A 25,842-nucleotide genomic window follows, 5' to 3' on the forward strand; every position below is an offset into this window, starting at 1 on the left:
GCGAGTGGGTGTGTAGTGCGTGTGTGTGTGTGTGTGTGTGTGTGTGTGCCGCGCGCAGCGCGCGCGCCTGGTGTGTCTGTGTGCCTGTGTGTGTGTGTGCGTCCGGGTTTGTGTGTTCCTTTCTCTCCGCTCTTCGCTCTGGCTCTTTTCCCTCTTTCTGCCGGGCACCCCCGACCTTACTGAGTTGATAGAAGGAGCAGGCAGAAAAGTCAGGGCCCAGAGAACTTGGCACGAGAAAGCAGCTCCATCTACCAGACATGTAGAAGCCCCTCCCCGACGACCGACCGCAGCGTCCCCGTTCTGCTCAAGTGCCGCTGGGGACGTTGCCCGGGATCTCCCGCCCGCTAGGTCACCGACGAAGGCGCCTCCGTCTTCCCAAGAGCGCGCTCGCGCCCAGGACGGAGGGAGGAGCAGCACGGTGTGATGACGGGGAGGAAGAGTCGCGTCCGAAGGCCCGTCGGTGCCTGCCGACGTCCCGGCTCTCCCTGTCTCGAGACCTCTGGGCTTCAGGGTTCTGTGCCGCAAGGCTTTCCCGCCGCACCCCCCGGGACCCAGGGCGCGCTGTGTGCGCTGCCCGTCTCCAGCGTTTGGGCCCTGTGGGCCTTCTTGCGTCCCACTGGAAAGGGGACCCTGGGACGGAGAGAAGATGGGCAGGGGGCGGGCTTCGGCAAAGAGAGCGACGGCCATCCACAGACGTCCGACGAGGCCCTCCGGGGCGCCAAGCTCTCCATTTTCCACGGCACGTGTCCTCGTCAGGTTCTGCCACCTCTGGCCGGCATGCGTAGGCACACCGCTGGTCTTGCGGCCCCAGAGGCGAGGAGGCGAACGCCCCGGAGGCCGAGATTGGCACCCGCGTTCTCGGCTGCTGGGTGGCCAGCACCTAGGAGAGTGTCTGGCCGGAAGCAGCCAGGCGATCGATCCCTGGGTGCTGGATGAGCCTCGGCGGCAAGAAGTAGGCTCGTGGGGAAGGACGGCGGCCGAGGCCCGGGCCCCCACCGAGGCCGCGCTCCGTGCTGAGCGGTCTGCTCCGTATTTCCCGCTTGCGTTCTCACCAGCACTCGCCCCCGCAAGGAGGCACGAACGCCAGGACCCCCTCGCACCAGAGGAGGAAAGCGCAGCTCAGGGAGGGCACGTCACTCGCGGGAGACGGCGCCCCTTGGGTTTCAGCTCAGGACTTCGGTCTCCCGAGCCTGCGTTTCGGGGCAAGGCTCCGGTCCCGCGCTCCGGGAAACTGACAGGGACGCAGTCCCGCTTCTCCCCGCAGAAGGTGCTCCTCGGAGATCAGATCCGGGGACCCGTCAGAACCACCCCGGGCACGAGCTGGCAGGGAGCGACGCGCACCGCACCCCCCCCCTCCCCCATCCCGCAGCCCGCAGCCCGCAGCCCGAGGAAGCGAGGAGCAGGCGATAGAGGCGCTGGGTTGGCAGGAGGGGAAACGGGGCCGGCAGGAGAAGCGAACCGCGAAGAGACTCCCTCCCAGGACGACGATGGCTGAACGGGGAGAGGAGGGAGCTTTGGGTCCTCTCTCGTCCTGCTTTGACCGGGATGTCCCCATTTTTCCACAGCGAGCGAGTATGGCTCTTGGATTCGGTGGGGAAGACGTGATTTATCTGGAGGACTTTTCCCTTCGGGGGTTCAAAGTCCGTTCTCTGAGGCAAGGCTCCCTCTCTGCCTCCCTGTCCTTCCCATTCGCCTCCCCGGAAGCCAGCTCTCCTCCCGGTTTCCTGGATCCCTTGGCCACGGTCCTCTGTTGCAAACACAGGCAGGTGCAAAGAAGATGCGAAAGGCTGCCCGAGCCACGCGAACGGAAAGCTGAAGCCAGGGAGCCAGGAAGGGCTGGCTGCTGAGGGAGGACGTGTCCTGTCAGGAGGCTTTTCAACTCCCTCTGACAGATGCGGCCTGGAGGGGCGGGGCCCGGCCGGGGCCCTGGGGTGGTAGGGGTCGGGTGTGAGGGGGTGGGTGGGGAGGCGGGGGGAGGCGGGAAGAGAGGGAGGCCCCCGAGTGAGGGGACACCAAAAGCCTCAGCCATCAAGACTCCTCGTCTTTGCATCCAGCGTTCTCAAACTCAAAACGAACGCAAGCTCATCCACCAGGAGCAACGTAGCAGCGTTTCCAAGCGAGGCAGGACCGCCCGAAGGCGAAAGCAGAATGGGATCCTAGTCAGGTGGAGCTTGAAACTCAGACCCACCCACCCCCCTACCCCCCCCCACCACCACCACCTCCCCCCCTCCCCCCCACCCCGGGAAGGGGGCTTCTGGAAGGAAAAGCGAGACAAACTGACAGGGACAAACTTAGGTCGGGAAAGGAGTGTTGATTGTGAATGAGCCTCTCAAGGACAAGCAAGCGGGTACCAGGTTTTAGAAGATGACCTGCAGCGGCAGAGACGCCAGCAAAGGCAGAAGCCATCCCGTCTTGGGTGAGGTGCCCGAGACGCTCCTCTCTAACCCAGTCCGCCCTGTCCTTGGAGAAGCGGGCGGTGTCTGGAAAAGCCTGACCAGGTGCCTTTCCTCGGTGGGCGGGGCTGGTCGCTTTGGGACCCGTTTGGGCCTCCCGGCACCGCCGTGGAATCCGTTCCACCTGACAGGACGACTCTACCCGGCGGCTGGGGCGGCGGGGGCGGGGCGCCGAGGGAAGGGCTGGGGTGTCACCGGAGCGGGAGCCGAGCGGGTGGGAAGAGGCCGAGGCCAGAGGGAGCCGGCCGGCGGCGTGTGCGGCGTCGGGGTCCCGGTCCCGGTCCCGGTCCCGGTCCCGCCGGGCTGGCCCCGATTGGCCCTGGGTTCGGGTGGGGCCGCGAGCTGGAAGGGTTGGGCTGTGGCGGGGAGGGGTTGGGCCCTGCCCATGGGCGGCGCCGGCGGGCCCGCGGTGCGGAGGGGGGCGGGAGGGGAGGGGGAGGGTGGGGGGGGTCGGGCTGGCTGGAGGGGTGGGGGGCGTCCGCGGAGGACGGAGGCCGGAGGCCGCAGGACGGAGGAGGGGCGGCAGGAGCGCGGAGGGAGCCGCGCCCGGCCGGCGGCAAAAGGCGAGGGAGGCAAAAGCCTACAGCACCCGGTATTCCCAGGCGGTCTCCCATCCAAGTACTAACCAGGCCCGACCCTGCTTAGCTTCCGAGATCAGACGAGATCGGGCGCGTTCAGGGTGGTATGGCCGTAGACGCTGGCGCCTGCCGCCGGCGCCCCTAAGAAGCCGCGCCGCGTCGCCCGGCCCGCGGCTCGCGCGCGCCCAGGCCTCTGTGACGCGCACCCGCCGCCGGCGCCCCCTGCGCCCGCGCCCGGCCTGCCGCCTTCCTCCCGCTGCTGCCTCCCGCCGCGGCCGCCTCGGGCGCGGCCAGCGGGCCAGCCAAACCCTGCGCTGCCCCGCCCTGCTGCCCTCCCAGGGCGCGGAGGCCTGGAGCAGCCCGGGGTGCGAGGAGGCGGGGCGGGGCGGGCGGCGGTGGGAAACGAGGGGTGGTGGGGGCGGCGGTGGGGGCGGGGATGGGGGCGGGGCGCCTGGCTGGGCGCTCTCCCCTCGCGGCCCGGGAACACTCCAGGCCGCCCTGGCCGCTCGGATCCGGCGATGGGTCGCAGGAGATGCGGCTGCTGGGAGGGGGGTGGCGCGGGGCACTTGGCCCGAGGCGTCGGGGCGTCGGGCCGCCGGGCCCGTGCTCCTCTGAGTCCCCTCCGGCCCGAGGGGCCTCCCAGCGGGAGCCCTGACCTCTGCGGCGCCGGCCGGGCCCCGACTTGCCCAAACCCAGGCGGAGCCACCGGCGCGACCAGAGGGCGTCAGCGGAAGCCGCCGCGCTGCCCCTGAGGGAGCGGGGAGGCGGGGCGGCCACACTTCCCCCCCGCCAGCGCCGCCCAGGAGACCGGCACCCCGCCCCCAACCCGCCCCTCGCGGGGACCCTGGACAGCTCCTGCTGGCGCCAGCCCAGAGACCCAGAGACAGAGACAGAGACAGAGACACGGAGAAACAGAGAAACGGCGACACGGAGAGGATCCAAGACACGGACCTAGACAGACACCCACCCTGACCCAGAGAGGCTCTGCCCAAGAGCTCGCTTGCCCCCCAGGAGGGCGGTGGTGCTGGAGCTGGGCCCGGGCCAGGAGGCAGGGGCCCCGGGGCTGGCGATCACCCCTGGGGCCCTAGGCCGCGCAGACAGGCTCTCAGGAGTCCCGGGCTCCCGGCATCGCTGCCCCGCCATCGCCCAGGAACCACAGGCAGGCACCGGAGCTCGCTGGCGCGCTCTGTCTGCGCTTGCGTGTGCGTGTGCTTGTGCGGGTTGTGCGAGTGGGTGTGTAGGCGTGTGTGTGTGTGTGTGTGTGTGTGTGTGTGCGCGCGCGCGCGCCTGTGTGTCTGTGTGCCTGTGTGTGTGTGTGCGTCCGGGTTTGTGTGTTCCTTTCTCTCCGCTTCTTCGCTCTGGCTCTTTTCCTCTTTCTGCCGGGCACCCCCGACCTTACTGAGTTGATAGAAGGAGCAGGCAGAAAAGTCAGGGCCCAGAGAACTTGGCACGAGAAAGCAGCTCCATCTACCAGACATGTAGAAGCCCCTCCCCGACGACCGACCGCAGCGTCCCCGTTCTGCTCAAGTGCCGCTGGGGACGTTGCCCGGGATCTCCCGCCCGCTAGGTCACCGACGAAGGCGCCTCCGTCTTCCCAAGAGCGCGCTCGCGCCCAGGACGGAGGGAGGAGCAGCACGGTGTGATGACGGGGAGGAAGAGTCGCGTCCGAAGGCCCGTCGGTGCCTGCCGACGTCCTGGCTCTCCCTGTCTCGAGACCTCTGGGCTTCAGGGTTCTGTGCCGCAAGGCTTTCCCGCCGCACCCCCCGGGACCCAGGGCGCGCTGTGTGCGCTGCCCGTCTCCAGCGTTTGGGCCCTGTGGGCCTTCTTGCGTCCCACTGGAAAGGGGACCCTGGGACGGAGAGAAGATGGGCAGGGGGCGGGCTTCGGCAAAGAGAGCGACGGCCATCCACAGACGTCCGACGAGGCCCTCCGGGGCGCCAAGCTCTCCATTTTCCACGGCACGTGTCCTCGTCAGGTTCTGCCACCTCTGGCCGGCATGCGTAGGCACACCGCTGGTCTTGCGGCCCCAGAGGCGAGGAGGCGAACGCCCCGGAGGCCGAGATTGGCACCCGCGTTCTCGGCTGCTGGGTGGCCAGCACCTAGGAGAGTGTCTGGCCGGAAGCAGCCAGGCGATCGATCCCTGGGTGCTGGATGAGCCTCGGCGGCAAGAAGTAGGCTCGTGGGGAAGGACGGCGGCCGAGGCCCGGGCCCCCACCGAGGCCGCGCTCCGTGCTGAGCGGTCTGCTCCGTATTTCCCGCTTGCGTTCTCACCAGCACTCGCCCCCGCAAGGAGGCACGAACGCCAGGACCCCCTCGCACCAGAGGAGGAAAGCGCAGCTCAGGGAGGGCACGTCACTCGCGGGAGACGGCGCCCCTTGGGTTTCAGCTCAGGACTTCGGTCTCCCGAGCCTGCGTTTCGGGGCAAGGCTCCGGTCCCGCGCTCCGGGAAACTGACAGGGACGCAGTCCCGCTTCTCCCCGCAGAAGGTGCTCCTCGGAGATCAGATCCGGGGACCCGTCAGAACCACCCCGGGCACGAGCTGGCAGGGAGCGACGCGCACCGCACCCCCCCCCTCCCCCATCCCGCAGCCCGCAGCCCGCAGCCCGAGGAAGCGAGGAGCAGGCGATAGAGGCGCTGGGTTGGCAGGAGGGGAAACGGGGCCGGCAGGAGAAGCGAACCGCGAAGAGACTCCCTCCCAGGACGACGATGGCTGAACGGGGAGAGGAGGGAGCTTTGGGTCCTCTCTCGTCCTGCTTTGACCGGGATGTCCCCATTTTTCCACAGCGAGCGAGTATGGCTCTTGGATTCGGTGGGGAAGACGTGATTTATCTGGAGGACTTTTCCCTTCGGGGGTTCAAAGTCCGTTCTCTGAGGCAAGGCTCCCTCTCTGCCTCCCTGTCCTTCCCATTCGCCTCCCCGGAAGCCAGCTCTCCTCCCGGTTTCCTGGATCCCTTGGCCACGGTCCTCTGTTGCAAACACAGGCAGGTGCAAAGAAGATGCGAAAGGCTGCCCGAGCCACGCGAACGGAAAGCTGAAGCCAGGGAGCCAGGAAGGGCTGGCTGCTGAGGGAGGACGTGTCCTGTCAGGAGGCTTTTCAACTCCCTCTGACAGATGCGGCCTGGAGGGGCGGGGCCCGGCCGGGGCCCTGGGGTGGTAGGGGTCGGGTGTGAGGGGGTGGGTGGGGAGGCGGGGGGAGGCGGGAAGAGAGGGAGGCCCCCGAGTGAGGGGACACCAAAAGCCTCAGCCATCAAGACTCCTCGTCTTTGCATCCAGCGTTCTCAAACTCAAAACGAACGCAAGCTCATCCACCAGGAGCAACGTAGCAGCGTTTCCAAGCGAGGCAGGACCGCCCGAAGGCGAAAGCAGAATGGGATCCTAGTCAGGTGGAGCTTGAAACTCAGACCCACCCACCCCCCTACCCACCCCCACCACCTCCCCCCCTCCCCCCCACCCCGGGAAGGGGGCTTCTGGAAGGAAAAGCGAGACAATCTGACAGGGACAAACTTAGGTCGGGAAAGGAGTGTTGATTGTGAATGAGCCTCTCAAGGACAAGCAAGCGGGTACCAGGTTTTACAAGATGACCTGCAGCGGCAGAGACGCCAGCAAAGGCAGAAGCCATCCCGTCTTGGGTGAGGTGCCCGAGACGCTCCTCTCTAACCCAGTCCGCCCTGTCCTTGGAGAAGCGGGCGGTGTCTGGAAAAGCCTGACCAGGTGCCTTTCCTCGGTGGGCGGGGCTGGTCGCTTTGGGACCCGTTTGGGCCTCCCGGCACCGCCGTGGAATCCGTTCCACCTGACAGGACGACTCTACCCGGCGGCTGGGGCGGCGGGGGCGGGGCGCCGAGGGAAGGGCTGGGGTGTCACCGGAGCGGGAGCCGAGCGGGTGGGAAGAGGCCGAGGCCAGAGGGAGCCGGCCGGCGGCGTGTGCGGCGTCGGGGTCCCGGTCCCGGTCCCGGTCCCGGTCCCGGTCCCGGTCCCGCCGGGCTGGCCCCGATTGGCCCTGGGTTCGGGTGGGGCCGCGAGCTGGAAGGGTTGGGCTGTGGCGGGGAGGGGTTGGGCCCTGCCCATGGGCGGCGCCGGCGGGCCCGCGGTGCGGAGGGGGGCGGGAGGGGAGGGGGAGGGTGGGGGGGGTCGGGCTGGCTGGAGGGGTGGGGGGCGTCCGCGGAGGACGGAGGCCGGAGGCCGCAGGACGGAGGAGGGGCGGCAGGAGCGCGGAGGGAGCCGCGCCCGGCCGGCGGCAAAAGGCGAGGGAGGCAAAAGCCTACAGCACCCGGTATTCCCAGGCGGTCTCCCATCCAAGTACTAACCAGGCCCGACCCTGCTTAGCTTCCGAGATCAGACGAGATCGGGCGCGTTCAGGGTGGTATGGCCGTAGACGCTGGCGCCTGCCGCCGGCGCCCCTAAGAAGCCGCGCCGCGTCGCCCGGCCCGCGGCTCGCGCGCGCCCAGGCCTCTGTGACGCGCACCCGCCGCCGGCGCCCCCTGCGCCCGCGCTCGGCCTGCCGCCTTCCTCCCGCTGCTGCCTCCCGCCGCGGCCGCCTCGGGCGCGGCCAGCGGGCCAGCCAAACCCTGCGCTGCCCCGCCCTGCTGCCCTCCCAGGGCGCGGAGGCCTGGAGCAGCCCGGGGTGCGAGGAGGCGGGGCGGGGCGGGCGGCGGTGGGAAACGAGGGGTGGTGGGGGCGGCGGTGGGGGCGGGGATGGGGGCGGGGCGCCTGGCTGGGCGCTCTCCCCTCGCGGCCCGGGAACACTCCAGGCCGCCCTGGCCGCTCGGATCCGGCGATGGGTCGCAGGAGATGCGGCTGCTGGGAGGGGGGTGGCGCGGGGCACTTGGCCCGAGGCGTCGGGGCGTCGGGCCGCCGGGCCCGTGCTCCTCTGAGTCCCCTCCGGCCCGAGGGGCCTCCCAGCGGGAGCCCTGACCTCTGCGGCGCCGGCCGGGCCCCGACTTGCCCAAACCCAGGCGGAGCCACCGGCGCGACCAGAGGGCGTCAGCGGAAGCCCGCCGCGCTGCCCCTGAGGGAGCGGGGAGGCGGGGCGGCCACACTTCCCCCCCGCCAGCGCCGCCCAGGAGACCGGCACCCCGCCCCCAACCCGCCCCTCGCGGGGACCCTGGACAGCTCCTGCTGGCGCCAGCCCAGAGACCCAGAGACAGAGACAGAGACAGAGACACGGAGAAACAGAGAAACGGCGACACGGAGAGGATCCAAGACACGGACCTAGACAGACACCCACCCTGACCCAGAGAGGCTCTGCCCAAGAGCTCGCTTCCCCCCCAGGAGGGCGGTGGTGCTGGAGCTGGGCCCGGGCCAGGAGGCAGGGGCCCCGGGGCTGGCGATCACCCCTGGGGCCCTAGGCCGCGCAGACAGGCTCTCAGGAGTCCCGGGCTCCCGGCATCGCTGCCCCGCCATCGCCCAGGAACCACAGGCAGGCACCGGAGCTCGCTGGCGCGCTCTGTCTGCGCTTGCGTGTGCGTGTGCTTGTGCGGGTTGTGCGAGTGGGTGTGTAGGCGTGTGTGTGTGTGTGTGTGTGTGTGTGCGCGCGCGCGCGCGCGCCTGTGTGTCTGTGTGCCTGTGTGTGTGTGTGCGTCCGGGTTTGTGTGTTCCTTTCTCTCCGCTTCTTCGCTCTGGCTCTTTTCCTCTTTCTGCCGGGCACCCCCGACCTTACTGAGTTGATAGAAGGAGCAGGCAGAAAAGTCAGGGCCCAGAGAACTTGGCACGAGAAAGCAGCTCCATCTACCAGACATGTAGAAGCCCCTCCCCGACGACCGACCGCAGCGTCCCCGTTCTGCTCAAGTGCCGCTGGGGACGTTGCCCGGGATCTCCCGCCCGCTAGGTCACCGACGAAGGCGCCTCCGTCTTCCCAAGAGCGCGCTCGCGCCCAGGACGGAGGGAGGAGCAGCACGGTGTGATGACGGGGAGGAAGAGTCGCGTCCGAAGGCCCGTCGGTGCCTGCCGACGTCCCGGCTCTCCCTGTCTCGAGACCTCTGGGCTTCAGGGTTCTGTGCCGCAAGGCTTTCCCGCCGCACCCCCCGGGACCCAGGGCGCGCTGTGTGCGCTGCCCGTCTCCAGCGTTTGGGCCCTGTGGGCCTTCTTGCGTCCCACTGGAAAGGGGACCCTGGGACGGAGAGAAGATGGGCAGGGGGCGGGCTTCGGCAAAGAGAGCGACGGCCATCCACAGACGTCCGACGAGGCCCTCCGGGGCGCCAAGCTCTCCATTTTCCACGGCACGTGTCCTCGTCAGGTTCTGCCACCTCTGGCCGGCATGCGTAGGCACACCGCTGGTCTTGCGGCCCCAGAGGCGAGGAGGCGAACGCCCCGGAGGCCGAGATTGGCACCCGCGTTCTCGGCTGCTGGGTGGCCAGCACCTAGGAGAGTGTCTGGCCGGAAGCAGCCAGGCGATCGATCCCTGGGTGCTGGATGAGCCTCGGCGGCAAGAAGTAGGCTCGTGGGGAAGGACGGCGGCCGAGGCCCGGGCCCCCACCGAGGCCGCGCTCCGTGCTGAGCGGTCTGCTCCGTATTTCCCGCTTGCGTTCTCACCAGCACTCGCCCCCGCAAGGAGGCACGAACGCCAGGACCCCCTCGCACCAGAGGAGGAAAGCGCAGCTCAGGGAGGGCACGTCACTCGCGGGAGACGGCGCCCCTTGGGTTTCAGCTCAGGACTTCGGTCTCCCGAGCCTGCGTTTCGGGGCAAGGCTCCGGTCCCGCGCTCCGGGAAACTGACAGGGACGCAGTCCCGCTTCTCCCCGCAGAAGGTGCTCCTCGGAGATCAGATCCGGGGACCCGTCAGAACCACCCCGGGCACGAGCTGGCAGGGAGCGACGCGCACCGCACCCCCCCCCCTCCCCCATCCCGCAGCCCGCAGCCCGCAGCCCGAGGAAGCGAGGAGCAGGCGATAGAGGCGCTGGGTTGGCAGGAGGGGAAACGGGGCCGGCAGGAGAAGCGAACCGCGAAGAGACTCCCTCCCAGGACGACGATGGCTGAACGGGGAGAGGAGGGAGCTTTGGGTCCTCTCTCGTCCTGCTTTGACCGGGATGTCCCCATTTTTCCACAGCGAGCGAGTATGGCTCTTGGATTCGGTGGGGAAGACGTGATTTATCTGGAGGACTTTTCCCTTCGGGGGTTCAAAGTCCGTTCTCTGAGGCAAGGCTCCCTCTCTGCCTCCCTGTCCTTCCCATTCGCCTCCCCGGAAGCCAGCTCTCCTCCCGGTTTCCTGGATCCCTTGGCCACGGTCCTCTGTTGCAAACACAGGCAGGTGCAAAGAAGATGCAAAAGGCTGCCCGAGCCACGCGAACGGAAAGCTGAAGCCAGGGAGCCAGGAAGGGCTGGCTGCTGAGGGAGGACGTGTCCTGTCAGGAGGCTTTTCAACTCCCTCTGACAGATGCGGCCTGGAGGGGCGGGGCCCGGCCGGGGCCCTGGGGTGGTAGGGGTCGGGTGTGAGGGGGTGGGTGGGGAGGCGGGGGGAGGCGGGAAGAGAGGGAGGCCCCCGAGTGAGGGGACACCAAAAGCCTCAGCCATCAAGACTCCTCGTCTTTGCATCCAGCGTTCTCAAACTCAAAACGAACGCAAGCTCATCCACCAGGAGCAACGTAGCAGCGTTTCCAAGCGAGGCAGGACCGCCCGAAGGCGAAAGCAGAATGGGATCCTAGTCAGGTGGAGCTTGAAACTCAGACCCACCCACCCCCCTACCCACCACCACCACCTCCCCCCCTCCCCCCCACCCCGGGAAGGGGGCTTCTGGAAGGAAAAGCGAGACAAACTGACAGGGACAAACTTAGGTCGGGAAAGGAGTGTTGATTGTGAATGAGCCTCTCAAGGACAAGCAAGCGGGTACCAGGTTTTACAAGATGACCTGCAGCGGCAGAGACGCCAGCAAAGGCAGAAGCCATCCCGTCTTGGGTGAGGTGCCCGAGACGCTCCTCTCTAACCCAGTCCGCCCTGTCCTTGGAGAAGCGGGCGGTGTCTGGAAAAGCCTGACCAGGTGCCTTTCCTCGGTGGGCGGGGCTGGTCGCTTTGGGACCCGTTTGGGCCTCCCGGCACCGCCGTGGAATCCGTTCCACCTGACAGGACGACTCTACCCGGCGGCTGGGGCGGCGGGGGCGGGGCGCCGAGGGAAGGGCTGGGGTGTCACCGGAGCGGGAGCCGAGCGGGTGGGAAGAGGCCGAGGCCAGAGGGAGCCGGCCGGCGGCGTGTGCGGCGTCGGGGTCCCGGTCCCGGTCCCGGTCCCGGTCCCGGTCCCGGTCCCGCCGGGCTGGCCCCGATTGGCCCTGGGTTCGGGTGGGGCCGCGAGCTGGAAGGGTTGGGCTGTGGCGGGGAGGGGTTGGGCCCTGCCCATGGGCGGCGCCGGCGGGCCCGCGGTGCGGAGGGGGGCGGGAGGGGAGGGGGAGGGTGGGGGGGGTCGGGCTGGCTGGAGGGGTGGGGGGCGTCCGCGGAGGACGGAGGCCGGAGGCCGCAGGACGGAGGAGGGGCGGCAGGAGCGCGGAGGGAGCCGCGCCCGGCCGGCGGCAAAAGGCGAGGGAGGCAAAAGCCTACAGCACCCGGTATTCCCAGGCGGTCTCCCATCCAAGTACTAACCAGGCCCGACCCTGCTTAGCTTCCGAGATCAGACGAGATCGGGCGCGTTCAGGGTGGTATGGCCGTAGACGCTGGCGCCTGCCGCCGGCGCCCCTAAGAAGCCGCGCCGCGTCGCCCGGCCCGCGGCTCGCGCGCGCCCAGGCCTCTGTGACGCGCACCCGCCGCCGGCGCCCCCTGCGCCCGCGCCCGGCCTGCCGCCTTCCTCCCGCTGCTGCCTCCCGCCGCGGCCGCCTCGGGCGCGGCCAGCGGGCCAGCCAAACCCTGCGCTGCCCCGCCCTGCTGCCCTCCCAGGGCGCGGAGGCCTGGAGCAGCCCGGGGTGCGAGGAGGCGGGGCGGGGCGGGCGGCGGTGGGAAACGAGGGGTGGTGGGGGCGGCGGTGGGGGCGGGGATGGGGGCGGGGCGCCTGGCTGGGCGCTCTCCCCTCGCGGCCCGGGAACACTCCAGGCCGCCCTGGCCGCTCGGATCCGGCGATGGGTCGCAGGAGATGCGGCTGCTGGGAGGGGGGTGGCGCGGGGCACTTGGCCCGAGGCGTCGGGGCGTCGGGCCGCCGGGCCCGTGCTCCTCTGAGTCCCCTCCGGCCCGAGGGGCCTCCCAGCGGGAGCCCTGACCTCTGCGGCGCCGGCCGGGCCCCGACTTGCCCAAACCCAGGCGGAGCCACCGGCGCGACCAGAGGGCGTCAGCGGAAGCCCGCCGCGCTGCCCCTGAGGGAGCGGGGAGGCGGGGCGGCCACACTTCCCCCCCGCCAGCGCCGCCCAGGAGACCGGCACCCCGCCCCCAACCCGCCCCTCGCGGGGACCCTGGACAGCTCCTGCTGGCGCCAGCCCAGAGACCCAGAGACAGAGACAGAGACAGAGACACGGAGAAACAGAGAAACGGCGACACGGAGAGGATCCAAGACACGGACCTAGACAGACACCCACCCTGACCCAGAGAGGCTCTGCCCAAGAGCTCGCTTCCCCCCCAGGAGGGCGGTGGTGCTGGAGCTGGGCCCGGGCCAGGAGGCAGGGGCCCCGGGGCTGGCGATCACCCCTGGGGCCCTAGGCCGCGCAGACAGGCTCTCAGGAGTCCCGGGCTCCCGGCATCGCTGCCCCGCCATCGCCCAGGAACCACAGGCAGGCACCGGAGCTCGCTGGCGCGCTCTGTCTGCGCTTGCGTGTGCGTGTGCTTGTGCGGGTTGTGCGAGTGGGTGTGTAGGCGTGTGTGTGTGTGTGTGTGTGTGTGTGTGCGCGCGCGCGCGCGCGCCTGTGTGTCTGTGTGCCTGTGTGTGTGTGTGCGTCCGGGTTTGTGTGTTCCTTTCTCTCCGCTTCTTCGCTCTGGCTCTTTTCCTCTTTCTGCCGGGCACCCCCGACCTTACTGAGTTGATAGAAGGAGCAGGCAGAAAAGTCAGGGCCCAGAGAACTTGGCACGAGAAAGCAGCTCCATCTACCAGACATGTAGAAGCCCCTCCCCGACGACCGACCGCAGCGTCCCCGTTCTGCTCAAGTGCCGCTGGGGACGTTGCCCGGGATCTCCCGCCCGCTAGGTCACCGACGAAGGCGCCTCCGTCTTCCCAAGAGCGCGCTCGCGCCCAGGACGGAGGGAGGAGCAGCACGGTGTGATGACGGGGAGGAAGAGTCGCGTCCGAAGGCCCGTCGGTGCCTGCCGACGTCCCGGCTCTCCCTGTCTCGAGACCTCTGGGCTTCAGGGTTCTGTGCCGCAAGGCTTTCCCGCCGCACCCCCCGGGACCCAGGGCGCGCTGTGTGCGCTGCCCGTCTCCAGCGTTTGGGCCCTGTGGGCCTTCTTGCGTCCCACTGGAAAGGGGACCCTGGGACGGAGAGAAGATGGGCAGGGGGCGGGCTTCGGCAAAGAGAGCGACGGCCATCCACAGACGTCCGACGAGGCCCTCCGGGGCGCCAAGCTCTCCATTTTCCACGGCACGTGTCCTCGTCAGGTTCTGCCACCTCTGGCCGGCATGCGTAGGCACACCGCTGGTCTTGCGGCCCCAGAGGCGAGGAGGCGAACGCCCCGGAGGCCGAGATTGGCACCCGCGTTCTCGGCTGCTGGGTGGCCAGCACCTAGGAGAGTGTCTGGCCGGAAGCAGCCAGGCGATCGATCCCTGGGTGCTGGATGAGCCTCGGCGGCAAGAAGTAGGCTCGTGGGGAAGGACGGCGGCCGAGGCCCGGGCCCCCACCGAGGCCGCGCTCCGTGCTGAGCGGTCTGCTCCGTATTTCCCGCTTGCGTTCTCACCAGCACTCGCCCCCGCAAGGAGGCACGAACGCCAGGACCCCCTCGCACCAGAGGAGGAAAGCGCAGCTCAGGGAGGGCACGTCACTCGCGGGAGACGGCGCCCCTTGGGTTTCAGCTCAGGACTTCGGTCTCCCGAGCCTGCGTTTCGGGGCAAGGCTCCGGTCCCGCGCTCCGGGAAACTGACAGGGACGCAGTCCCGCTTCTCCCCGCAGAAGGTGCTCCTCGGAGATCAGATCCGGGGACCCGTCAGAACCACCCCGGGCACGAGCTGGCAGGGAGCGACGCGCACCGCACCCCCCCCCCTCCCCCATCCCGCAGCCCGCAGCCCGCAGCCCGAGGAAGCGAGGAGCAGGCGATAGAGGCGCTGGGTTGGCAGGAGGGGAAACGGGGCCGGCAGGAGAAGCGAACCGCGAAGAGACTCCCTCCCAGGACGACGATGGCTGAACGGGGAGAGGAGGGAGCTTTGGGTCCTCTCTCGTCCTGCTTTGACCGGGATGTCCCCATTTTTCCACAGCGAGCGAGTATGGCTCTTGGATTCGGTGGGGAAGACGTGATTTATCTGGAGGACTTTTCCCTTCGGGGGTTCAAAGTCCGTTCTCTGAGGCAAGGCTCCCTCTCTGCCTCCCTGTCCTTCCCATTCGCCTCCCCGGAAGCCAGCTCTCCTCCCGGTTTCCTGGATCCCTTGGCCACGGTCCTCTGTTGCAAACACAGGCAGGTGCAAAGAAGATGCGAAAGGCTGCCCGAGCCACGCGAACGGAAAGCTGAAGCCAGGGAGCCAGGAAGGGCTGGCTGCTGAGGGAGGACGTGTCCTGTCAGGAGGCTTTTCAACTCCCTCTGACAGATGCGGCCTGGAGGGGCGGGGCCCGGCCGGGGCCCTGGGGTGGTAGGGGTCGGGTGTGAGGGGGTGGGTGGGGAGGCGGGGGGAGGCGGGAAGAGAGGGAGGCCCCCGAGTGAGGGGACACCAAAAGCCTCAGCCATCAAGACTCCTCGTCTTTGCATCCAGCGTTCTCAAACTCAAAACGAACGCAAGCTCATCCACCAGGAGCAACGTAGCAGCGTTTCCAAGCGAGGCAGGACCGCCCGAAGGCGAAAGCAGAATGGGATCCTAGTCAGGTGGAGCTTGAAACTCAGACCCACCCACCCCCCTACCCACCACCACCACCTCCCCCCCTCCCCCCCACCCCGGGAAGGGGGCTTCTGGAAGGAAAAGCGAGACAAACTGACAGGGACAAACTTAGGTCGGGAAAGGAGTGTTGATTGTGAATGAGCCTCTCAAGGACAAGCAAGCGGGTACCAGGTTTTAGAAGATGACCTGCAGCGGCAGAGACGCCAGCAAAGGCAGAAGCCATCCCGTCTTGGGTGAGGTGCCCGAGACGCTCCTCTCTAACCCAGTCCGCCCTGTCCTTGGAGAAGCGGGCGGTGTCTGGAAAAGCCTGACCAGGTGCCTTTCCTCGGTGGGCGGGGCTGGTCGCTTTGGGACCCGTTTGGGCCTCCCGGCACCGCCGTGGAATCCGTTCCACCTGACAGGACGACTCTACCCGGCGGCTGGGGCGGCGGGGGCGGGGCGCCGAGGGAAGGGCTGGGGTGTCACCGGAGCGGGAGCCGAGCGGGTGGGAAGAGGCCGAGGCCAGAGGGAGCCGGCCGGCGGCGTGTGCGGCGTCGGGGTCCCGGTCCCGGTCCCGGTCCCGGTCCCGGTCCCGGTCCCGCCGGGCTGGCCCCGATTGGCCCTGGGTTCGGGTGGGGCCGCGAGCTGGAAGGGTTGGGCTGTGGCGGGGAGGGGTTGGGCCCTGCCCATGGGCGGCGCCGGCGGGCCCGCGGTGCGGAGGGGGGCGGGAGGGGAGGGGGAGGGTGGGGGGGGTCGGGCTGGCTGGAGGGGTGGGGGGCGTCCGCGGAGGACGGAGGCCGGAGGCCGCAGGACGGAGGAGGGGCGGCAGGAGCGCGGAGGGAGCCGCGCCCGGCCGGCGGCAAAAGGCGAGGGAGGCAAAAGCCTACAGCACCCGGTATTCCCAGGCGGTCTCCCATCCAAGTACTAACCAGGCCCGACCCTGCTTAGCTTCCGAGATCAGACGAGATCGGGCGCGTTCAGGGTGGTATGGCCGTAGACGCTGGCGCCTGCCGCCGGCGCCCCTAAGAAGCCGCGCCGCGTCGCCCGGCCCGCGGCTCGCGCGCGCCCAGGCCTCTGTGACGCGCACCCGCCGCCGGCGCCCCCTGCGCCCGCGCCCGGCCTGCCGCCTTCCTCCCGCTGCTGCCTCCCGCCGCGGCCGCCTCGGGCGCGGCCAGCGGGCCAGCCAAACCCTGCGCTGCCCCGCCCTGCTGCCCTCCCAGGGCGCGGAGGCCTGGAGCAGCCCGGGGTGCGAGGAGGCGGGGCGGGGCGGGCGGCGGTGGGAAACGAGGGGTGGTGGGGGCGGCGGTGGGGGCGGGGATGGGGGCGGGGCGCCTGGCTGGGCGCTCTCCCCTCGCGGCCCGGGAACACTCCAGGCCGCCCTGGCCGCTCGGATCCGGCGATGGGTCGCAGGAGATGCGGCTGCTGGGAGGGGGGTGGCGCGGGGCACTTGGCCCGAGGCGTCGGGGCGTCGGGCCGCCGGGCCCGTGCTCCTCTGAGTCCCCTCCGGCCCGAGGGGCCTCCCAGCGGGAGCCCTGACCTCTGCGGCGCCGGCCGGGCCCCGACTTGCCCAAACCCAGGCGGAGCCACCGGCGCGACCAGAGGGCGTCAGCGGAAGCCCGCCGCGCTGCCCCTGAGGGAGCGGGGAGGCGGGGCGGCCACCCTTCCCCCCGCCAGCGCCGCCCAGGAGACCGGCACCCCGCCCCCAACCCGCCCCTCGCGGGGACCCTGGACAGCTCCTGCTGGCGCCAGCCCAGAGACCCAGAGACAGAGACAGAGACAGAGACACGGAGAAACAGAGAAACGGCGACACGGAGAGGATCCAAGACACGGACCTAGACAGACACCCACCCTGACCCAGAGAGGCTCTGCCCAAGAGCTCGCTTCCCCCCCAGGAGGGCGGTGGTGCTGGAGCTGGGCCCGGGCCAGGAGGCAGGGGCCCCGGGGCTGGCGATCACCCCTGGGGCCCTAGGCCGCGCAGACAGGCTCTCAGGAGTCCCGGGCTCCCGGCATCGCTGCCCCGCCATCGCCCAGGAACCACAGGCAGGCACCGGAGCTCGCTGGCGCGCTCTGTCTGCGCTTGCGTGTGCGTGTGCGTGTGCGTGTTGTGCGAGTGGGTGTGTAGGCGTGTGTGTGTGTGTGTGTGTGTGTGTGTGTGTGTGCGCGCGCGCGCCTGTGTGTCTGTGTGCCTGTGTGTGTGTGTGCGTCCGGGTTTGTGTGTTCCTTTCTCTCCGCTTCTTCGCTCTGGCTCTTTTCCTCTTTCTGCCGGGCACCCCCGACCTTACTGAGTTGATAGAAGGAGCAGGCAGAAAAGTCAGGGCCCAGAGAACTTGGCACGAGAAAGCAGCTCCATCTACCAGACATGTAGAAGCCCCTCCCCGACGACCGACCGCAGCGTCCCCGTTCTGCTCAAGTGCCGCTGGGGACGTTGCCCGGGATCTCCCGCCCGCTAGGTCACCGACGAAGGCGCCTCCGTCTTCCCAAGAGCGCGCTCGCGCCCAGGACGGAGGGAGGAGCAGCACGGTGTGATGACGGGGAGGAAGAGTCGCGTCCGAAGGCCCGTCGGTGCCTGCCGACGTCCCGGCTCTCCCTGTCTCGAGACCTCTGGGCTTCAGGGTTCTGTGCCGCAAGGCTTTCCCGCCGCACCCCCCGGGACCCAGGGCGCGCTGTGTGCGCTGCCCGTCTCCAGCGTTTGGGCCCTGTGGGCCTTCTTGCGTCCCACTGGAAAGGGGACCCTGGGACGGAGAGAAGACGGGCAGGGGGCGGGCTTCGGCAAAGAGAGCGACGGCCATCCACAGACGTCCGACGAGGCCCTCCGGGGCGCCAAGCTCTCCATTTTCCACGGCACGTGTCCTCGTCAGGTTCTGCCACCTCTGGCCGGCATGCGTAGGCACACCGCTGGTCTTGCGGCCCCAGAGGCGAGGAGGCGAACGCCCCGGAGGCCGAGATTGGCACCCGCGTTCTCGGCTGCTGGGTGGCCAGCACCTAGGAGAGTGTCTGGCCGGAAGCAGCCAGGCGATCGATCCCTGGGTGCTGGATGAGCCTCGGCGGCAAGAAGTAGGCTCGTGGGGAAGGACGGCGGCCGAGGCCCGGGCCCCCACCGAGGCCGCGCTCCGTGCTGAGCGGTCTGCTCCGTGTTTCCCGCTTGCGTTCTCACCAGCACTCGCCCCCGCAAGGAGGCACGAACGCCAGGACCCCCTCGCACCAGAGGAGGAAAGCGCAGCTCAGGGAGGGCACGTCACTCGCGGGAGACGGCGGCCCTTGGGTTTCAGCTCAGGACTTCGGTCTCCCGAGCCTGCGTTTCGGGGCAAGGCTCCGGTCCCGCGCTCCGGGAAACTGACAGGGACGCAGTCCCGCTTCTCCCCGCAGAAGGTGCTCCTCGGAGATCAGATCCGGGGACCCGTCAGAACCACCCCGGGCACGAGCTGGCAGGGAGCGACGCGCACCGCCCCCCGACCCCCATCCCGCAGCCCGCAGCCCGCAGCCCGCAGCCCGCAGCCCGAGGAAGCGAGGAGCAGGCGATAGAGGCGCTGGGTTGGCAGGAGGGGAAACGGGGCCGGCAGGAGAAGCGAACCGCGAAGAGACTCCCTCCCAGGACGACGATGGCTGAACGGGGAGAGGAGGGAGCTTTGGGTCCTCTCTCGTCCTGCTTTGACCGGGATGTCCCCATTTTTCCACAGCGAGCGAGTATGGCTCTTGGATTCGGTGGGGAAGACGTGATTTATCTGGAGGACTTTTCCCTTCGGGGGTTCAAAGTCCGTTCTCTGAGGCAAGGCTCCCTCTCTGCCTCCCTGTCCTTCCCATTCGCCTCCCCGGAAGCCAGCTCTCCTCCCGGTTTCCTGGATCCCTTGGCCACGGTCCTCTGTTGCAAACACAGGCAGGTGCAAAGAAGATGCGAAAGGCTGCCCGAGCCACGGCGAACGGAAAGCTGAAGCCAGGGAGCCAGGAAGGGCTGGCTGCTGAGGGAGGACGTGTCCTGTCAGGAGGCTTTTCAACTCCCTCTGACAGATGCGGCCTGGAGGGGCGGGGCCCGGCCGGGGCCCTGGGGTGGTAGGGGTCGGGTGTGAGGGGGTGGGTGGGGAGGCGGGGGGAGGCGGGAAGAGAGGGAGGCCCCCGAGTGAGGGGACACCAAAAGCCTCAGCCATCAAGACTCCTCGTCTTTGCATCCAGCGTTCTCAAACTCAAAACGAACGCAAGCTCATCCACCAGGAGCAACGTAGCAGCGTTTCCAAGCGAGGCAGGACCGCCCGAAGGCGAAAGCAGAATGGGATCCTAGTCAGGTGGAGCTTGAAACTCAGACCCACCCACCCCCCTACCCCCCCCACCACCACCACCTCCCCCCTCCCCCCACCCCGGGAAGGGGGCTTCTGGAAGGAAAAGCGAGACAAACTGACAGGGACAAACTTAGGTCGGGAATGGAGTGTTGATTGTGAATGAGCCTCTCAAGGACAAGCAAGCGGGTACCAGGTTTTACAAGATGACCTGCAGCGGCAGAGACGCCAGCAAAGGCAGAAGCCATCCCGTCTTGGGTGAGGTGCCCGAGACGCTCCTCTCTAACCCAGTCCGCCCTGTCCTTGGAGAAGCGGGCGGTGTCTGGAAAAGCCTGACAGGTGCCTTTCCTCGGTGGGCGGGGCTGGTCGCTTTGGGACCCGTTTGGGCCTCCCGGCACCGCCGTGGAATCCGTTCCACCTGACAGGACGACTCTACCCGGCGGCTGGGGCGGCGGGGGCGGGGCGCCGAGGGAAGGGCTGGGTGTCCACCGGAGCGGGAGCCGAGCGGGTGGGAAGAGGCCGAGGCCAGAGGGAGCCGGCCGGCGGCGTGTGCGGCGTCGGGGTCCCGGTCCCGGTCCCGGTCCCGGTCCCCGGTCCCCGGTCCCGCCGGGCTGGCCCCGATTGGCCCTGGGTTCGGGTGGGGCCGCGAGCTGGAAGGGTTGGGCTGTGGCGGGGAGGGGTTGGGCCCTGCCCATGGGCGGCGCCGGCGGGCCCGCGGTGCGGAGGGGGGCGGGAGGGGAGGGGGAGGGTGGGGGGGTCGGGCTGGCTGGAGGGGTGGGGGGCGTCCGCGGAGGACGGAGGGCCGGAGGCCGCAGGACGGAGGAGGGGCGGCAGGAGCGCGGAGGGAGCCGCGCCCGGCCGGCGGCAAAAGGCGAGGGAGGCAAAAGCCTACAGCACCCGGTATTCCCAGGCGGTCTCCATCCAAGTACTAACCAGGCCCGACCCTGCTTAGCTTCCGAGATCAGGACGAGATCGGGCGCGTTCAGGGTGGTATGGCCGTAGACGCTGGCGCCTGCCGCCGGCGCCCCTAAGAAGCCGCGCCGCGTCGCCCGGCCCGCGGCTCGCGCGCGCCCAGGCCTCTGTGACGCGCACCCGCCGCCGGCGCCCCCTGCGCCCGCGCTCGGCCTGCCGCCTTCCTCCCGCTGCTGCCTCCCGCCGCGGCCGCCTCGGGCGCGGCCAGCGGGCCAGCCAAACCCTTGCGCTGCCCCGCCCTGCTGCCCTCCCAGGGCGCGGAGGCCTGGAGCAGCCCGGGGTGCGAGGAGGCGGGGCGGGGCGGGCGGCGGTGGGAAACGAGGGGTGGTGGGGGCGGCGGTGGGGGCGGGGATGGGGGCGGGGCGCCTGGCTGGGCGCTCTCCCCTCGCGGCCCGGGAACACTCCAGGCCGCCCTGGCCGCTCGGATCCGGCGATGGGTCGCAGGAGATGCGGCTGCTGGGAGGGGGGGGGCGCGGGGGCACTTGGCCCGAGGCGTCGGGCCGCCGGGCCCGTGCTCCTCTGAGTCCCCTCCGGCCCGAGGGGCCTCCCAGCGGGAGCCCTGACCTCTGCGGCGCCGGCCGGGCCCCGACTTGCCCCAAACCCAGGCGGAGCCACCGGCGCGACCAGAGGGCGTCAGCGGAAGCCCGCCGCGCTGCCCCTGAGGGAGCGGGGAGGCGGGGCGGCCACCCTTCCCCCCCCCAGCGCCGCCCAGGAGACCGGCACCCCGCCCCCAACCCCCCCCCCGCGGGGGACCCTGGACAGCTCCTGCTGGCGCCAGCCCAGAGACCCAGAGACAGAGACAGAGACAGAGACACGGAGAAACAGAGAAACGGCGACACGGAGAGGATCCAAGACACGGACCTAGACAGACACCCACCCTGACCCAGAGAGGCTCTGCCCAAGAGCTCGCTTCCCCCCCAGGAGGGCGGTGGTGCTGGAGCTGGGCCCGGGCCAGGAGGCAGGGGCCCCGGGGCTGGCGATCACCCCTGGGGCCCTAGGCCGCGCAGACAGGCTCTCAGGAGTCCCGGGCTCCCGGCATCGCTGCCCCGCCATCGCCCAGGAACCACAGGCAGGCACCGGAGCTCGCTGGCGCGCTCTGTCTGCGCTTGCGTGTGCGTGTGCTTGTGCGGGTTGTGCGAGTGGGTGTGTAGGCGTGTGTGTGTGTGTGTGTGTGTGTGTGTGCGCGCGCGCGCGCGCGCCTGTGTGTCTGTGTGCCTGTGTGTGTGTGTGCGTCCGGGTTTGTGTGTTCCTTTCTCTCCGCTTCTTCGCTCTGGCTCTTTTCCTCTTTCTGCCGGGCACCCCCGACCTACCTGAGTTGATAGAAGGAGCAGGCAGAAAAGTCAGGGCCCAGAGAACTTGGCACGAGAAAGCAGCTCCATCTACCAGACATGTAGAAGCCCCTCCCCGACGACCGACCGCAAGCGTCCCCGTTCTGCTCAAGTGCCGCTGGGGACGTTGCACGGGATCTCCCGCCCGCTAGGTCACCGACGAAGGCGCCTCCGTCTTCCCAAGAGCGCGCTCGCGCCCAGGACGGAGGGAGGAGCAGCACGAGCGGTGTGATGACGGGGAGGAAGAGTCGCGTCCGAAGGCCCGTCGGTGCCTGCCGACGTCCCGGCTCTCCCTGTCTCGAGACCTCTGGGCTTCAGGGTTCTGTGCCGCAAGGCTTTCCCCGCCGCACCCCCCCCCGGGACCCAGGGCGCGCTGTGTGCGCTGCCCGTCTCCAGCGTTTGGGCCCTGTGGGCCTTCTTGCGTCCCACTGGAAAGGGGACCCTGGGACGGAGAGAAGATGGGCAGGGGGCGGGCTTCGGCAAAGAGAGCGACGGCCATCCCACAGACGTCCGACGAGGCCCTCCGGGGCGCCAAGCTCTCCATTTTCCACGGCACGTGTCCTCGTCAGGTTCTGCCACCTCTGGCCGGCATGCGTAGGCACACCGCTGGTCTTGCGGCCCAGAGGCGAGGAGGCGAACGCCCCGGAGGCCGAGATTGGCACCCGCGTTCTCGGCTGCTGGGTGGCCAGCACCTAGGAGAGTGTCTGGCCGGAAGCAGCCAGGCGATCGATCCCTGGGTGCTGGATGAGCCTCGGCGGCAAGAAGTAGGCTCGTGGGGAAGGACGGCGGCCGAGGCCCGGGCCCCCACCGAGGCCGCGCTCCGTGCTGAGCGGTCTGCTCCGTGTTTCCCGCTTGCGTTCTCACCAGCACTCGCCCCCGCAAGGAGGCACGAACGCCAGGACCCCCTCGCACCAGAGGAGGAAAGCGCAGCTCAGGGAGGGCACGTCACTCGCGGGAGACGGCGCCCTTGGGTTTTCAGCTCAGGACTTCGGTCTCCCGAGCCTGCGTTTCGGGGCAAGGCTCCGGTCCCGCGCTCCCGGGAAACTGACAGGGACGCAGTCCCGCTTCTCCCCGCAGAAGGTGCTCCTCGGAGATCAGATCCGGGGACCCGTCAGAACCACCCCGGGCACGAGCTGGCAGGGAGCGACGCGCACCGCCCCCCCCCCCCCTCCCCCATCCCGCAGCCCGCAGCCCGCAGCCCGAGGAAGCGAGGAGCAGGCGATAGAGGCGCTGGGTTGGCAGGAGGGGAAACGGGGCCGGCAGGAGAAGCGAACCGCGAAGAGACTCCCTCCCAGGACGACGATGGCTGAACGGGGAGAGGAGGGAGCTTTGGGTCCTCTCTCGTCCTGCTTTGACCGGGATGTCCCCATTTTTCCACAGCGAGCGAGTATGGCTCTTGGATTCGGTGGGGAAGACGTGATTTATCTGGAGGACTTTTCCCTTCGGGGGTTCAAAGTCCGTTCTCTGAGGCAAGGCTCCCTCTCTGCCTCCCTGTCCTTCCCATTCGCCTCCCGGAAGCCAGCTCTCCTCCCGGTTTCCTGGATCCCTTGGCCACGGTCCTCTGTTGCAAACACAGGCAGGTGCAAAGAAGATGCGAAAGGCTGCCCGAGCCACGCGAACGGAAAGCTGAAGCCAGGGGAGCCAGGAAGGGCTGGCTGCTGAGGGAGGACGTGTCCTGTCAGGAGGCTTTTCAACTCCCTCTGACAGATGCGGCCTGGAGGGGCGGGGCCCGGCCGGGGCCCTGGGGTTGGTAGGGGTCGGGTGTGAGGGGGTGGGTGGGGAGGCGGGGGGAGGCGGGAAGAGAGGGAGGCCCCCGAGTGAGGGGACACCAAAAAGCCTCAGCCATCAAGACTCCTCGTCTTTGCATCCAGCGTTCTCAAACTCAAAACGAACGCAAGCTCATCCACCAGGAGCAACGTAGCAGCGTTTCCAAGCGAGGCAGGACCGCCCGAAGGCGAAAGCAGAATGGGATCCTAGTCAGGTGGAGCTTGAAACTCAGACCCACCCACCCCCCTACCCCCCCCACCACCACCACCTCCCCCCCTCCCCCCCACCCCGGGAAAGGGGGCTTCTGGAAGGAAAAGCGAGACAAACTGACAGGGACAAACTTAGGTCGGGAAAGGAGTGTTGATTGTGAATGAGCCTCTCAAGGACAAGCAAGCGGGTACCAGGTTTTAGAAGATGACCTGCAGCGGCAGAGACGCCAGCAAAGGCAGAAGCCATCCCGTCTTGGGTGAGGTGCCCGAGACGCTCCTCTCTAACCCAGTCCGCCCTGTCCTTGGAGAAGCGGGCGGTGTCTGGAAAAGCCTGACCAGGTGCCTTTTCCTCGGTGGGCGGGGCTGGTCGCTTTGGGACCCGTTTGGGCCTCCCGGCACCGCCGTGGAATCCGTTCCACCTGACAGGACGACTCTACCCGGCGGCTGGGGCGGCGGGGGCGGGGCGCCGAGGGAAGGGCTGGGGTGTCACCGGAGCGGGAGCCGAGCGGGTGGGAAGAGGCCGAGGCCAGAGGAGCCGGCCGGCGGCGTGTGCGGCGTCGGGGTCCCGGTCCCGGTCCCGGTCCCGGTCCCGGTCCCGGTCCCGCGGGCTGGCCCCGATTGGCCCTGGGTTCGGGTGGGGCCGCGAGCTGGAAGGGTTGGGCTGTGGCGGGGAGGGGTTGGGCCCTGCCCATGGCGGCGCCGGCGGGCCCGCGGTGCGGAGGGGGGCGGGAGGGGAGGGGGAGGGTGGGGGGGGGTCGGGCTGGCTGGAGGGGGTGGGGGGCGTCCGCGGAGGACGGGAGGCCGGAGGCCGCAGGACGGAGGAGGGGCGGCAGGAGCGCGGAGGGAGCCGCGCCGGCCGGCGGCAAAAGGCGAGGGAGGCAAAAGCCTACAGCACCCGGTATTCCCAGGCGGTCTCCCATCCAAGTACTAACCAGGCCCGACCCTGCTTAGCTTCCGAGATCAGACGAGATCGGGCGCGTTCAGGGTGGTATGGCCGTAGACGCTGGCGCCTGCCGCCGGCGCCCCTAAGAAGCCGCGCCGCGTCGCCCGGCCCGCGGCTCGCGCGCGCCCAGGCCTCTGTGACGCGCACCCGCCGCCGGCGCCCCCTGCGCCCGCGCTCGGCCTGCCGCCTTCCTCCCGCTGCTGCCTCCCGCCGCGGCCGCCTCGGGCGCGGCCAGCGGGCCAGCCAAACCCTGCGCTGCCCCGCCCTGCTGCCCTCCCAGGGCGCGGAGGCCTGGAGCAGCCCGGGGTGCGAGGAGGCGGGGCGGGGCGGGCGGCGGTGGGAAACGAGGGGTGGTGGGGGCGGCGGGTGGGGGCGGGGATGGGGGCGGGGCGCCTGGCTGGGCGCTCTCCCCTCGCGGCCCGGGAACACTCCAGGCCGCCCTGGCCGCTCGGATCCGCGATGGGTCGCAGGAGATGCGGCTGCTGGGAGGGGGGTGGCGCGGGGCACTTGGCCCGAGGCGTCGGGGCGTCGGGCCGCCGGGCCCGTGCTCCTCTGAGTCCCCTCCGGCCCGAGGGGCCTCCCAGCGGGAGCCCTGACCTCTGCGGCGCCGGCGGGCCCCGACTTGCCCAAACCCAGGCGGAGCCACCGGCGCGACCAGAGGGCGTCAGCGGAAGCCCGCCGCGCTGCCCCTGAGGGAGCGGGGGAGGCGGGGCGGCCACACTTCCCCCCCGCCAGCGCCGCCCAGGAGACCGGCACCCCGCCCCCAACCCGCCCCTCGCGGGGACCCTGGACAGCTCCTGCTGGCGCCAGCCCAGAGACCCAGAGACAGAGACAGAGACAGAGACACGGAGAAACAGAGAAACGGCGACACGGAGAGGATCCAAGACACGGACCTAGACAGACACCCACCCTGACCCAGAGAGGCTCTGCCCAAGAGCTCGCTTCCCCCCCAGGAGGGCGGTGGTGCTGGAGCTGGGCCCGGGCCAGGAGGCAGGGGCCCCGGGGCTGGCGATCACCCCTGGGGCCCTAGGCCGCGCAGACAGGCTCTCAGGAGTCCCGGGCTCCCGGCATCGCTGCCCCGCCATCGCCCAGGAACCACAGGCAGGCACCGGAGCTCGCTGGCGCGCTCTGTCTGCGCTTGCGTGTGCGTGTGCTTGTTGCGGTTGTGCGAGTGGGTGTGTAGGCGTGTGTGTGTGTGTGTGTGTGTGTGTGTGCGCGCGCCGCGCGCGCGCCTGTGTGTCTGTGTGCCTGTGTGTGTGTGTGCGTCCGGGTTTGTGTGTTCCTTTCTCTCCGCTTCTTCGCTCTGGCTCTTTTCCTCTTTCTGCCGGGCACCCCCGACCTTACTGAGTTGATAGAAGGAGCAGGCAGAAAAGTCAGGGCCCAGAGAACTTGGCACGAGAAAGCAGCTCCATCTACCAGACATGTAGAAGC

General features: G+C 69.7%; 6 non-coding genes across 6 annotated transcripts; all 6 read right to left on the bottom strand.

Annotated features, from left to right (window-relative positions):
* Positions 1–3,030: 3,030 nt before the first annotated feature.
* Positions 3,031–3,149, bottom strand: LOC139043043 (5S ribosomal RNA). Its single transcript, XR_011500121.1, has one exon. It is a non-coding gene; the product is annotated as a 5S ribosomal RNA (ribosomal RNA).
* Positions 3,150–7,286: 4,137 nt separating this feature from the next.
* LOC139043045 (5S ribosomal RNA) lies at positions 7,287–7,405 on the bottom strand. Its single transcript, XR_011500123.1, has one exon. It is a non-coding gene; the product is annotated as a 5S ribosomal RNA (ribosomal RNA).
* A 4,139-nt stretch (positions 7,406–11,544) lies between these two features.
* On the bottom strand, positions 11,545–11,663 carry LOC139043046 (5S ribosomal RNA). The gene has a single exon (XR_011500124.1). It is a non-coding gene; the product is annotated as a 5S ribosomal RNA (ribosomal RNA).
* A 4,141-nt stretch (positions 11,664–15,804) lies between these two features.
* Positions 15,805–15,923, bottom strand: LOC139043047 (5S ribosomal RNA). The gene has a single exon (XR_011500125.1). It is a non-coding gene; the product is annotated as a 5S ribosomal RNA (ribosomal RNA).
* Positions 15,924–20,077: 4,154 nt separating this feature from the next.
* On the bottom strand, positions 20,078–20,196 carry LOC139043044 (5S ribosomal RNA). The gene has a single exon (XR_011500122.1). It is a non-coding gene; the product is annotated as a 5S ribosomal RNA (ribosomal RNA).
* A 4,155-nt stretch (positions 20,197–24,351) lies between these two features.
* Positions 24,352–24,470, bottom strand: LOC139043048 (5S ribosomal RNA). The gene has a single exon (XR_011500126.1). It is a non-coding gene; the product is annotated as a 5S ribosomal RNA (ribosomal RNA).
* Between the last annotated feature and the right edge of the window lie 1,372 nt (positions 24,471–25,842).

Source organism: Equus asinus, unplaced genomic scaffold (genome assembly GCF_041296235.1).
Source record: "Equus asinus isolate D_3611 breed Donkey unplaced genomic scaffold, EquAss-T2T_v2 contig_139, whole genome shotgun sequence".
Lineage (NCBI taxonomy): Eukaryota > Metazoa > Chordata > Mammalia > Perissodactyla > Equidae > Equus > Equus asinus.